This window comes from Periplaneta americana, chromosome 2 (assembly GCF_040183065.1).
Source record: "Periplaneta americana isolate PAMFEO1 chromosome 2, P.americana_PAMFEO1_priV1, whole genome shotgun sequence".
NCBI classification, from domain to species: domain Eukaryota; kingdom Metazoa; phylum Arthropoda; class Insecta; order Blattodea; family Blattidae; genus Periplaneta; species Periplaneta americana.
The window spans coordinates 62,236,561-62,251,026 of record NC_091118.1 but is presented as its reverse complement, the minus strand read 5'-3'; the positions used below and the strand labels follow the sequence as shown (position 1 = coordinate 62,251,026).

Here is a 14,466-nt window from a genome sequence, read left to right as displayed (position 1 = left end):
AATAAATGTCAGCAGTGGGATGCGTACCCCTGTAACATAAATTGAATACCACAGCTAGTCGGTCAAATCATACTCCATAGCGAGTCTAGCCAACCGAGATATTTAGAAAATAAACTTCGAATTATTTACCACACGCTATGAATTGAATAATTACATTAACATTTATGAAATTTGTTTTTCGTATATGGGTTTAGGTGTTTATTCAATGCCTCACGGCGGCACAATAACTACTGCTTTACAGCAGGGTTTCAAGGATTGAGTTGGCGACACTGCATCTGTGCCAAGTCAAGGCTTTTTAAGTTCAAATGCATTTCCCCCCCTCACTTCCCCAGTCCCCCATTCCACAGTCCTCACTAAAGCGGCTGTAGGAGTCAGCGTACAAAGAAGTTTCGTCTTTTGCGTTACATCAATTTTGTAGAATTTGTTGTTCGTTTCTACACCTAAAGCAACTACATTATGATTTTTATACATTGCATAATGTCTTGTACGAAATTCAGTGACGTAAGCTAGTGAGTGGATATGGGGAAGAGGTCAACAGTCAGTACAAAAGTTACCTGCTAGGCCTACTCGATGAACTGGTAAGTAAAGTCCCATATTGTTAGGAGTAAAATTTGTCCTCGTAACATAGTTTGCTCATGTTAATTATGGTAATGGTCATATAATAATAATAATAATAATAATAATAATAATAATAATAATGATTGTGGCAATAATAATAATGTTAATAATAACAGGAATGCCAATAATAATAATAATAATAATAATAATAATAATAATAATAATAATAATAATAATGATAATAATAATAATAATAATAATAATAATAATAATATTTTTTATGAATGCCACCAGGTTGTCTTTTCGACATTTCTGGTCTTCTCTCCTGGCCGTGGCTTAGTTCTATCCCACTTCTGAGGTTGGGGCGCCTGGAAGGCGGAGTTACATTATCCCGATGATGTGATAGGATGATTATGATATGTGGTGCCAGGAGAGGTCGCAAATCTAAACTTAACCTAAATTCCAAACCATGGACGAACACAGAAATAATCCCCTTTAAGGGGGCTCATACAGTAGCGTTGCTTCATATTGTAAACCTTTCACAAAATTTTAAATATCTCCGAGATAATTCAGTGGAACTTTCTCATTTTTTGTACACAAGTAAGAGGTATTTGGGCCTCTCATTTGGCATCAACAAATTTATAATTACCTTAACTAATTTATTTTTTTTATTTACACAATTTAAAGGAAATAATTTGCTGCTACATACATAAAGGAAAAACATAGTATCTTCCCAACCACTTCTCAGATTCTAAGTTTATTGTTTATTTCTGACTCCAGAAATGCAGTGTTAGAGGATGAAACACAGTGAACTTTCTTCGTTACAAAGTTTTTTAACTACATTTTTTTTTATTTTGTTCATAAACAAAAAGTCAATTTTATTTTACATTATTTACTTAAAATTTGTGAAATTATAATTATATCTCTAAGAAAGTGGTTCATCCTCTACAGTTTGAATGGCTAAAGATATCGTGACAATTTGAAACAATTTGGACAATTAATTCAAGAGAAATGTTTTTAGATTGAAAAATAGCACCAAATTATTTCGTTTAAATTTTGTAAAAAAATAATGAACTATTATGATAATATTATAAATTTGTTGATGCCAAATGAGAGGCTAAAATGCCACTTATTTGTGTACAAAAAATGAGAAAGAACCACTGAATTATCTTTGAGATATTAAATTTTGTGAAAGGTTTACAATCTGCAGCACCTCTCTTGTATGAACCCTCTTAAGGAAAAATTCCTGTGCTCAAACCGGGAATCGAACTCGGGACCTCATGAACTATAGCCAGAAGCTCTGATCAAAAGATCATGAGGCTGGTGAATAATAATAATAATAATAATAATAATAATAATAATAATAACACCATTCTGCCATTTTATAGGATATGACATAAGCATTTCCATGGTACGGTAACGAAAGTTTAATTTCCTTTTTACAAAATTCTTTCATTTTTTCTATTAGTGAGTCGAATATAGACGTTACACGTCGCAAACGAACCACCGATATGAAATCACAAATTATGAAATTCAGACTTTGAGTAGGGCCTACATATACTTTCTGAATTCTGAATGTTACACATGTTTCATGCATAGGCCTACAGTTAATAATATACCAAATAGTTGTAGCATAAAATTACTTTGCGCAATAACGCAAAGAAATATTTCATTTACAGCATTTAAAAATAAAATACACTTTGGTAGTACATTCCGTGTGCTACTGTATTTTGAAATGTTTTAAAATTATTAATAGCCTTTTACTTCCATGTTGTCTTCATATTGTATTTCTGTTTTCCAATTTATATTTTAAATGATATCTTTATAATTTGTAACAGGACGTCAATATCAGCTGCCGATGTTCAGGAAATACGGAATCCTGCCGAAATATTGGAAGAAAATATGCTATTGAATTTCCCTCTATTGAACTGAATGCTCGAGACAGTGCATTACAGGTAAGTTGACAGCGATGATCAAATGTTTTCTATACGTGGAAAGTTTCGTTAATTAATTTATTTTGTTTTTATTTTTTTTATTATTTTATTGGGTTATTTTACGAAGCTGTATGAACATCTAGGTTATTTAGCTTCTGAGTGATATGAAGGTGATAATGCCGGTGAAATGAGTCCGGGGTCCAGCACCGAAAGTTACCCAGCATTTGCTCATATTGAGTTGAGGGAAAACCCCGGAAAAACCTCAACCATGTAACTTTTCCCGACCGGGAATCGAACCCGGGCCACCTGGTTTCACGGCCAGACGCGCTAACCGTTACTCCACAGCTGTAGACATGATGATGATGATTGTTATTATTATTATTATTATTATTATTATTATTATTATTATTATTAGTATTAGATTTCCCCAGTCAAATTTCGGAAAGACCGCGCGCGACTACCTTTAGGTGAGAAAATTCTGCGCGAAATTAAAATAAGAAATGCAATTTAAAAATGAAACACTCTAATGAATGTACGTATTAAGAAATTCTGAATACAGCGGAAGCTCTTAAGTTCGACATTCTATAGCTCGACTGCTTACGTAGGAGAATTAGACACCCCCCTATACGAGCACTATGAAATGAATTTCCCATTTGAATGGGAATTGGTTCTGTGTCTTGTAGTGATACGTTTATTATAGGAAAACAGAATATTTTATTGATTAGGATATCCGTATTTAATCACTGATTGTAAATTAATGAACTCTTCTTTTTCTATTTGAGAATTTGCCGTTTGTGAGACGGAACTGTCGAAACCCACTGTGGTACTAGAAGCGCATACACAAGTCTCGGGGCGGGCAGGAAATGCAAGTACAGTACTGTATTCGTTGATGGATAACCAATAAGAATTTGTATTCATTTCACCTGCCATACCCATTACCCTTATAGGACTGAACTTTCAATTCTGTTCAGTTGAACTTAGGAGAATCCACTGTACACTCAGAGGATGTGAAAAAAAAATACATTTAACTTAGTCTACTTGTAGTGGAAAATTGTTCGGCGACTTTGTTCCAGGCTATATTCCTTCAAGGTTAGGGTGACCACTATTACGTCAACGTCGTGACAATTCCGTCGGTTACAAGAAAAAGAAGCACTTGTCCTTTTTTTTTTTAAGGTATTGACGTTCTTGTTATATGAGGAGCATTCAAAAAGAAATGAGCCGGAGGCTTAGGAACAGAAACCAGTAACTGTATGTCAGAAGTATTGGTCCTGGCTGTTGAGGCACTAGTCCCTCTGAGACACAAGGCGGTGAATGGCTGTCTCGAAAAATTCCCAGGGCTGCATTGTAAACCAGTTCCGCTGGTAACGGTATTGCTTGACGTCGTCGTCCGAGGTGAATCGTTTGCCCGTCAGAGCATTTTTTAGGAGACCAAAATGGCGTAATCACATGGAGTGAAGTCTGGACTGTATGGAGAGTGACCGAGAACCTCCCACTTGAATTTCGGCAATAGTGCCTTGATTGTGTTCGCCGTATGAGGCCTTGCATTGTTTTTTGCCATTAGAGCCTTTTTTAGGGGACCAAAAATGACGTAATCACATGGAGTGAAGTCTGGACTGTATGGAGGGTGACCGAGAACCTCCCACTTGAATTTCGGCAATAGTTCCTTGATTCTGTTGGCCGTATGAGGCCTTGCATTGTCGTTTGCCCCTCTCAGCCTTTTTTAGGGGACCAAAAATGGCGTAATCGCAGGGAGAGAGGTTTGGGCTGCATAAAGGGAACCTCCCACTTGAATTTCTGCAATAGTGCCGTGATTCTTTTGGCCGTATGAGGCCTTGCATTGTGTTTTGCCATTAGAGCCTTTTTGGGGGACCAAAATGGCGTAATCGCAAGGACAGAATTCTGGACTGTATGTAGGGTGACCGATAACCTCCCACGTGAATTTCTGCAATATTGCCTTGATTGTGTTGGCCGTATGAGGCCTTGCATTATCTTTTGCCATTAGAGCCTTTTTTAGGGTACCAGAAATGGCGTAATCGCAGGGAGAGAGGTCTGGACTGTATGGAGGATGACCGAGAACCTCCCACTTGAATTTCTGCAATAGTGTCGTGATTCTTTTGGCCGTATCAGGCCTTGCATTGTCTTTTGCCATTAGAGCCTCTTTTAAGGGACCAAAATGGCGTAATAGCAGGGAGAGAGGTCTGGACTGTATGGAGGATAACCGAGATCCTCCCACTTGAATTTCTGCAATAGTGCCTTGATTGTGTTGGCCGTATGAGGCTTTGCATTGTCGTTTGCCCCTCACAGCCTTTTTTAGGGTACCAGAAATGGCGTAATCGCAGGGACAGAGGTCTGGACTGTATGGAGGATGACCGAGAACCTCCCACTTGAATTTCTGCAATAGTGCCGTGATTCTTTTGGCCGTATCAGGTCTTGCATTGTCTTTTGCCATTACAGCCTCTTTTAGGGGACCAAAATGGCGTAATCGCAGGGAGAGAGACCTGGACTGTATGGAGGGTAACCGAGAACCTCCCACTTGAATTTCTGCAATAGTTCCTTGATTGTGTTGGCCGTATGAAGCCTTGCATTGTCTTTTGCCATTAGAGCCTTTTTTAGGGGATCAAAAATGGCGGAATCGCATGGAGAGAGGTCTGGACTGTATGGAGGGTGACCGAGAACCTCCCACTTGAATTCCTGCATGATAGTCGTGATTGTGTTGGCCATATTAACCCTTACATTGTCGTGGAGCAGAATGACCCCTCGGGTGATCTTGTCTGGTTGTTTTGATTTCATCGCTTGGCGAAGAGTGGGCAAGGTTTGTGAGTAACGCTGGGCATTCACTGTTGTCACGTGCTGCAGGAAATCTTGTTGTCATCACTTCGAACCAGAATCGAAACGACACTGTCTGCGATGGAAGCATACAGGGTCACCACCACCAAAAAAATCCGAGGCCATCCACACAAGTGCAGGAAAGATTATGCTCATGTTCTTCTTTGAACAAGACGGCCCCCTTCTGATAGACTTCCTGCAGCACAAGACAACAGTGAATACCCAAAGTTACTCGCAAACCTTGACCACACTTCGCCAAGCGATCAAATCGAAACGACCAGGCAAGTTCACCTGAGGGTCATTCTGCTTCACGACAATGCAAGGCCTCATACGGCCAACACAATCACGGCACTCTTGCAGAAATTCAAGTGGGAGGTTCTCGGTCACCCTTCATACAGTCCAAACCTCTCTCCCTGCGATTACGCCATTTTTGGTACCATAAAAAAGGATGTGAGGGGCAAAAACGACAATGCAAGGCCTCATACGGCCAACACAATCAAGGCACTATTGCAGAAATTCAAGTGGGGGGTTCTCGGTCATCCTCCATACAGTCCAAACCTCTCTCCCTGCGATTACGCCATTTTTGGTCCCCTATAAGGGGCTCTAATGGCAAAAGACAATGCAAGGCCTCATAAGGCCAAAACAATCACGGCACTATTGCAGAAATTCAAGTGGGAGGTTCTCGGTCATCCTCCATACAGTCCAGATCTCTCTCCCTGCGATTACGCCAGTTTTGGTCTTGTAAAAAAGGCTGTGAGAGGCAAACGACAATGCAAGGCCTCATACGGCCAACACAATCAAGACACTATTGCAGAAATTCACGTGGGAGGTTCTCGGTCACCCTCCATACAGTCCAGACCTCTCTCCCTGCGATTACGCCATTTTTGGTCCCCTAAAAAAGGCTCTGACGGGCAAAGGATTCACCTCGGACGACGACGTCAAGCAATACGTGCAGAACTGGTTTACAACGCAGCCTCGGGAATTTTACGAGACAGCCATTCACCGCCTTGTGTCGCAGAGGGATAAGTGCCTCAACAGCCAGGGACGATACTTCTGACATACAGGTACTGGTCTGTGTTCCTAGGCCTCCAGCTCGTTTCTTTTTTTAATGTTCCTTATAATAATTTATTCCCTGTGGTCCACAATGAAATAACTGCGATTTTAGCTAATGCAGCACTACAAAGACTTTCATTATTGCCTATTGCCTGATACGTCGTCTGTAGTGAAACAAGAGCTAAGTAAAGGTACGGTCACACGTCGCTACTTTTGCAGCGATGCAGTACAAAAACTGCGCAACTCTCGTACTGCGACGTGTGAACAACGGTGCAACCCGAAAAGTAGCGGCTGCCGAACCTGCTGCCCGCTACTTTTCCATGCTGAGCGCAGCTTAAAAGTAGCGACGTGTGAACAGGGTTCTCAGGGTTGCAGCCGCAGCATTTTTTATATCGGTTTTGTTGAAACTTTTGCTGCGGTTGCGACCAGTGTTGCCACCCAAATGTGCCAATGATACTTTTAATGCTTGGATGTATTTTAATGTTAGATGTGATGAAAATAAATTATTTGTAACAGTTACTAAATGCACAACACAGTCTGAGCATATTTGCTGACGATATAATTCACTTTTTTAATTTTCTGTAGCGTAGTTTCAGGAGGGTTGCCAACATTGATTACGTGAATATGCTGTTGGTTATCATTTAAGTATATAGGCGTTTTTTAAAGATTTATAGTAAAAATAATGCCAATTTCTCAATACTAGTTAGGACAGAAAAGCAAATAATAGATAAGTAAGCTTTCGTATGTGTTTATTAATAATGCGAACATAACCACAAAATGTATATTGAGAAGTCAACAAGGAGATGAAAACCTGCAGCATGACTGCGGCTGCAAAAGTAGCGCCTTGTGTGTGAACAGACTCGCAACCTCCAGTTGCAACTTTTGCTGCACTCGGGTTGCGTAGCACGAAAAGTAGCGTGCAGCGCGCTACTTTTGGCTTACGTATGAACACGACACGCAACTTTTGCAGCTGCAGTACAAAAGTTGCGCAGCAAAAGTAGCGACGTGTGACTGTACCTTAATCATCACTATCGGCACCACACAGATTTTCCTTATTGTTGCCTCACTTAATGCGGCTAGACTATGGCGATTCGTTAATTCAAACGCAGGAAGCAGTGTTGCCACTTTTGATACAATTGTACGGATCTGGTACAATTTTAAGTGATCTGCACCCTAATACGTACAACTACTTTTTTGGTACAATTTTCAATTATTTGGTCTGTACTTCTAGTTTTAGTAATACAACAGACATTATTATAATTTATAATTGGCTTTAATAAAGTTAAAACATTATTATGATTGCTACCAAGTTGGTAGTACCAACGCTTGGATTATTATCGGCAGCCGACAATCTGATATATAGATCACTTTATGGTCAACACATTAACAGAGAATGTAAATAATTAGAAACTGATACTGAAGTTTTATTTTCTTTCATTCACCTCTTGACCCACTGGCCAATGTTGACATAGATTATTACGGTATTAACTGCCACTGCTGCAAAAAGTAGGACTGAACTGTTTATTGTGACGCAATATTGTAAGCGCTTATTTGATGAAATGACTACGACAATGCATTTTTGCTTTATTTTGTAGTGGGTTATTCTTACGACGCTGTATCAACATCTCTGGTTATTTAGCGTCTGAATGAAATGGTGATAATGCCGGTGAAATGAGTCCGAGGTCCAGCACCGATAGTTACCCAGCTCATATTAGGTTGAGGGAAAACCCCGGAAAAAAACCTCGACCGGGATTCCAACTCGGGCATCCTTGTTTTGCGGTCAGACGCGGTAACTGTTACTCCACTTTTTTCTTTATGTGTATTGTATTTCGAAATGGAAAACACTTTCTTATTGCTCTTCGATGGAGACAGATGATAGATTTCTGCGAAGTGAATTCCAAAGATTTAAAAATGGTCAGGTGTGTTGGCTTTATGAGCTAAAATATTATAAATTATTGTTATAATAATAATAATAATAATAATGATAATAATAATTATTATTATTATTATTAAGAAGCAAGAGACAAATTACGATTACTGATATATTAAAATTTAATTTACACACATGTGATGAAAAAAATACGGAATACAGATTTAAGTGACAAACAAATATCTGTTAGAGAAGCTGAAAAAATGGATAGCGGTCCACCCCATCTGCATTTCCAGAATCTTCATCAAGGCTACATCCATTGATTTCCATGCTATACACACTAACACGTTTTTGTCTATGTAAATATGTTCATGCTCTTTTTTCTGTATTTGTAATTTGTACAGGTGTCTTCAGGAATAAATTGGGCTGGTACAAATTTGGTACATTACAAAAAAAAATTGCACAATCTGGTATAATTTTCAGAGAAAACTGGAACATTTTGTTTTCGGCCAGTGGCAACACTGAGGGGAAGAGAAAAAAGTACAGACACAGAACAGCGAATCCAAATCAAATCAGCTTTTCACTACTGTTCGTTAAACACGTTGCGTTGTTAGGAATGGATTTAGTTTCTAAGTGAAAGAAATATGTCAACCAGTCGCAAAAATTACAACGTGTTCATAACTCTTGTATTCGCTTCGTCTGCGATGTCCGTCGCGCCGACCACATTACCCCATCCTTCCAAATTCTAAACAGGCTACTACTTAACGAAAGTAGAAATTTTCACTCTCTTGTTCTCCTTTTCCAAGTCCTTCACACTTCTACACCTACCTACCTTGCCTCCCGTTTCAGTTACCTGTCATCATATCATAATCTCTTCACACGCACGCAAAATAGTCGCATACTAGCCATACCAACACATAAGACATCATCGCATTCATCATCATACACAATCTCGCTCTCGCGCTTGTGAATACCCTATCCAGTGACATCAGAGACTGTCGGAATTTAGTAGCGTTCAATAGCAAACTTATTAAGCATTTTCTTACTGCGTAGAGTAGGTTTAATTTTTACTTAATCAATAAAAGTAATGCTTCTCTCTTCTTAACTTTTACAATAAACTGTCTAGCTTTTATTAATCAGTTAATCTTTTAGTACTTTCATTTTTATTGTATTTGTAAATTTAATATTAATTGTAATTGTATGCTTAATTTTGTAGTTGTAATCCCCTGGTAGAGGGGAAGAGAAGGCCTGATGGCCTTATTTCTACCAGGTTAAATAAATAAAAATATCGTGAAAAGTGAAGTATAATATGCCGAAACGTACTTTTAGTCTTAATGAAACCTTGCAAAAAGAATATCGATGGCTGAGAACTAAACTGTTCTAAGTCCAACTTTTTATAAGAAATAAATCTGTGTTTCATTGTGTTCCAGTTCTTGTCTGCATATATGAATCGAACAAAATTGTAAATATTCCTCTCCATAAGGTTGCTATGAAGCTGTTCCAAATTGTTTCATGAAGCTTTGAATGTCAGGAGCTTAAAATAACTCTCCTGAAAAAAAAAAATAGTAAAATGGACTTGGAACAGTCTGGTTCTGGGCCATCGATATAAATGTTTACGTTTATTGGACAAAACATCTCAAGATAAATCCAAAGTCCAGTGTTTTAACATGTGGCGTAAGCTTTCCATGGCACATGGCGGCAGAAGTGATATCAGTCGGCTTATGCGTTCGCATAAACATAAAGATGCTGAACTAGCATAATGTGGTACTTCGAACATCACTTAATTTGTTCTAAAACCCCAAGATGACGTAACTCTAGCTTCTGAGGGCGTGTTTGCATATCATATTGTAAGCCATGGACAGAATTTTCGTTTAAATGATAGTACATCTAAATTAATAAAGAATGTGTATGACCCTAAAAATACATATAATATGTGTTAGGGCAGCTATGCTCATCTCGCCTGCACTTGTAGAGCAGGATGTGTGGATTGTGTGCTTCTTTCCTCCACGTCGCGAGTATGAAGAGTTGCAGTGACGATCTTTTAATTTTACATTAAGAAAAGTACAAATATTTGTTGCACGTTTCAATCGTTATTTTATTTGTTTTATTATATTTTGTAAGACTATTAGCGATATAGAATAGACTTTGTGGGAGTACAGGAGGTTACGTTAGATGAGAACGTCATAACACAAATGGGGAAGGAAACGATAATCACCAATTAGGAACAGGATTCTTTATTCATAAAAGAATAAAATCAGCAGTAAATAAGGTCGAATTTATCAGTGATAGGCTATCGTATTTAGTACTTAAAAGTACCGTAGATGGTGCGATATTATAGTTATAAATGCTCAAGCCCCTACAAAAGAGAAAGACGACCATATAAAGGATAGCTTCTATGAGGAATTGGAACGGACTTTTGATCACTTACCTAGATATCACATGAAAATTTTATTGGGAGATTTCAATGCTAAAGTAGGACTGGAGGATACTTTTAAACCGACTTTTGGAAAAGAGGGCCTACACGTAACTAGTAATGATAATGGAGTTAGGTTAGTCAACTTTGCCACATCAAAAAATGTAATTGTCAAAAGTACAACATTCCCCCATAAGGATATACATAAATATACTTGGACTTCTCCAGATGGATTGACACATAACCAGATAGATCATATCTTGATAGATAAAAGAAGACATACTAGTATAGTAGACATTCGAACCTTCAGGGGGGCAGACTGTAATTCTGGCCATTATTTGGTAATTGTAGAATTAAGAAAAAGACTATCAGTAGCCAAGAGAGTAGAGCAACAAACTAATATTAGAAGATTCAATATTCTGAAATTAAAGGACGAGGAAACTAAGCAACATTATCAGTTAGAAATTTCATATAGGTTTGCCGTATTAGCAAGTTCCGACGAAGAGTTATATGTTAATAGCATGTGGGAAAATATTCAAGATAAGTCCTAATATCAAAATTGCAGCTGAACAGAGTATGGGTTATTATGAAACTAAGAAAAAGAAACCGTGGTTTGATGAAGATTGTTGCATGGTAGTAGAAAGAAGGAAATAGGCAAAATTGAAATTCTTACAGGATCCAGTTGAGGTGAATAGAGATAATAATTTGAATAAAAGACGGCTAGCAAATCGTACACTTAGGAATAAAAAGAGAGATTACTTGAAGGAAAAACTGAATGAGGTAGAAACAAATAGTAAAAATAAAAACATTAGAGATTTATATAAGGGCATAAAGGAATTCAAGAATGGATATCAGGCAAGGGTAAACGTGATCAAGGATGAGAATGGTGACTTGCTTGCAGACTCTCATTCAATCTTGAACAGATGGAAAAACTATTTTGGGCAATTACTAAATATACATAGGCCAAATAGAAATGACCGAGACGAAATTGAAATACAAACTGCTGAGCCATTTAGACCCAAACCCACACTTTCTGAAGTCGAAATTGCGATATAAAATCAGAAAAATTATAAGTCTCCAGGTATTGATCACATTCCAGCAGAATTAATACAAGAGGGTGGAAGCGCATTATCTAACGAAATTTATAAGCTTATATTTGCTATTTGGGAAAAGGAAACTGTACCAGAACAATGGAAGGAGTCCATAATCATACATATCTTTAAGAAAGGGGGCAAGACTAACTGCAGTAACTTTCGAGGAATATCACTTTTGTTGACATCGTACAAAATGTTGTCCAATATTCTTTTGAGAAGATTAACTCCATATGTATATGAAATTATTGGGGATCATCAGTATGGTTTTAGGCGTAATAGATCAACTATTGATAAGATATTTTGTATTCGACAGATAATGGAGAAAAAATGGGAGTATAAGGGTACCGTGCATCAGTTATTCATAGATTTCAAAAAGGCGTATGACTCGGTTAAGAGAGAAGTTTTATATGATATTCTTATTGAATTTGGTAGTCCCAAGAAACTAGTTCGATTAATATATGTAAGAAATATAATTTTCTTAAATTAATTATGAATATGTAATGGCCGCTGTTCAATGCTGATGTTTAATGTCTGCTAAAATATAATCATATTGAAAGTATTTTGATAAAACAAGCTTGTTCTGTGGAAAAAGGACCTATATAATGCTCCAATAAAATATGTATATTTATAACACTATGAAAGTCGAAATGCATTATTTAACAAAAACTTGTACACAAATATTATTGTAACAGTATGCAAATTGTTATTTTGATGAAAGTGCATTCAAATCGCAATTACATATATATTTTTTTAATTCAATGCAGTGGCACTTGACTAGAGTCATTGGCCGTACAATGGCGATAAAAACTAAAAGGAAAGAAAACGAAATAAAGTGAACAATGTGCAAGTGAAACTATGAAGGAGAGGATGTCAGCACTGCTGCATTCTTTCTCTGGCCTCCCAGTATCTATCCACAAAGCTGACAGATGAAAGTGCTGGACAAGTCTTAATGTGGTTTGAGTCCATGGTGTCGGAACATCCACAGAGCATGCAGTGGGGGCTGGATAATACACCCAGGCGGTGGAGGTGATTAGCCAGACAGTCATGACCTACTGCGGTGCGGAACGTCGCAACAGCTTCTCTTCTTTTGCTTATGAGCCCTTTTTCCGTCTACCGAATTGTATCACAAACATTCACTAAAATTGTAATAATGACGACAGCCAGAAATAATGTCAGTGCTAACACTATTTCTACATTCACGCTCCGCCATTGGAAGCAAGGAAAAACAAGAATTGATAGCCTATTGTAAAAGGAAATATTTGAACTGTAATAAATGAATGGGGAGAATGATATAATCCTAAGCCACACAGAGAGAATTTTACAGAAGAGCGTGTTAAAGGTTTAGAATCCAATGCTATTAGGTGCGGTATCATAATTTCTTTGACGTAAAGCTACTTACGATATTTGTTAAGTAATTTTTATATTTTAACTAGCTTAAATTACCCGGCGTTGCCCGGGTTTTAAATTCTGGTCTATTTCTTAATAAACTGTTTGTTAGACTTATCGGAGACCTCGGCAAGGGAACTATATAAAACCAAAACGAACCATATTTACTTATGTTTTCTCCTCCCTAGTGACGAATATTAAAGAAAGTGCCACTAATATCCAAAGAAACTGACTAATCGAAATAATTCTATCTCACCTATGAATAGAGTTTTAACAACATTAAGACCTTATGCTACAGGGATATTTAAGATATTTAACATTGTGATTGATGATAATATTTATCGTACCACGGCATTATGCATTATTAAGCCTTTCTGCCCACAATATATTTAATTTCCTTCAAGGCCAAACTACAATCTGTAACGGATGGATTTTATCAAATACATGGATTTCAGGGTGTTTTGCAGTAACGGAGACTATACTCATCAGAATTCACTCTCCTGGAGAAGGCAATGTAGAACACTACCACAACAGAAAATCATATTTTTCTATAAACGGCCAAGTCATTAGTGACCATAACTTATTAATAAGAGACGGGTTAACAGTTACAGTAAAATAGGCTCTATATTATTATTGCAATATTATAATATTGTAATATTATCACAAATATTACTATAACTTACAATAATTGCTTAAAATCGAATGGCCATAATAGCAATACGTGGGATAAAAATATTATCTTCTTTCGTTTTTCCAGTTAATATTACCACTCATATTACGTTTCGCATGAATTTTTGACACAAATTCTTGTTAGTGCATAATTTTGGTGAGTCAATATTTCGCAATAGTAGGTCTACTATGGCTATTCAATATTAAGTAAATTATGTGGTAGCAATCCTTGTAGATTGAAAGAATTCTAGAATTCAATTGGATAAAACAGTCTGCTCACTATCTACAAAACTGCATCGAGGAATTCATAATACGGTCCTGCACTGCGTAAAGATACTTATTGCATGAATTATCTAGTTTTAGCCTTCATGATGTGTAACAACAATGTAATTTAATTTCGTGTTAAAATTTCCAAGGTCTCGTGAAAGTCTATGTTGAATACAACAGACAATAATAAAGAACAACTGACTGTAGAAGATTTTGCATTTTAATATAATACATGAATATTTGATCTATTTATTTTTATTTTTTATATATTTAATTAATTTAACTTCCATTTGCACAATTTTAATGTAGCCTATGTTCTTCTCCTGGTTATGAAGGTTAAATGTGCAAACTTTGGCACATATCGGTCAAAGCGTGTAGATTTGTATAGAGAACATA

The 14,466-nt window shown here is 37.2% G+C and overlaps 1 protein-coding gene across 5 annotated transcripts in view; it reads left to right on the top strand.

The window, feature by feature from the left end:
- The first annotated feature begins 328 nt into the window (after positions 1 to 328).
- The window catches only part of LOC138694236 (uncharacterized), a 120,602-nt gene continuing 106,464 nt past the window's right edge, over positions 329 to 14,466 (top strand). For 4 of the 5 annotated variants that reach the window (XM_069817797.1, XM_069817798.1, XM_069817790.1 and 1 more), the window contains exons 1-2: positions 329 to 578; positions 2,397 to 2,513. The gene's annotated coding sequence lies outside the window, so the exon portion shown is untranslated. The remainder of the gene's footprint in view (positions 579 to 2,396; positions 2,514 to 14,466) is intronic. The other variant, XM_069817777.1, reaches the window with a different exon arrangement.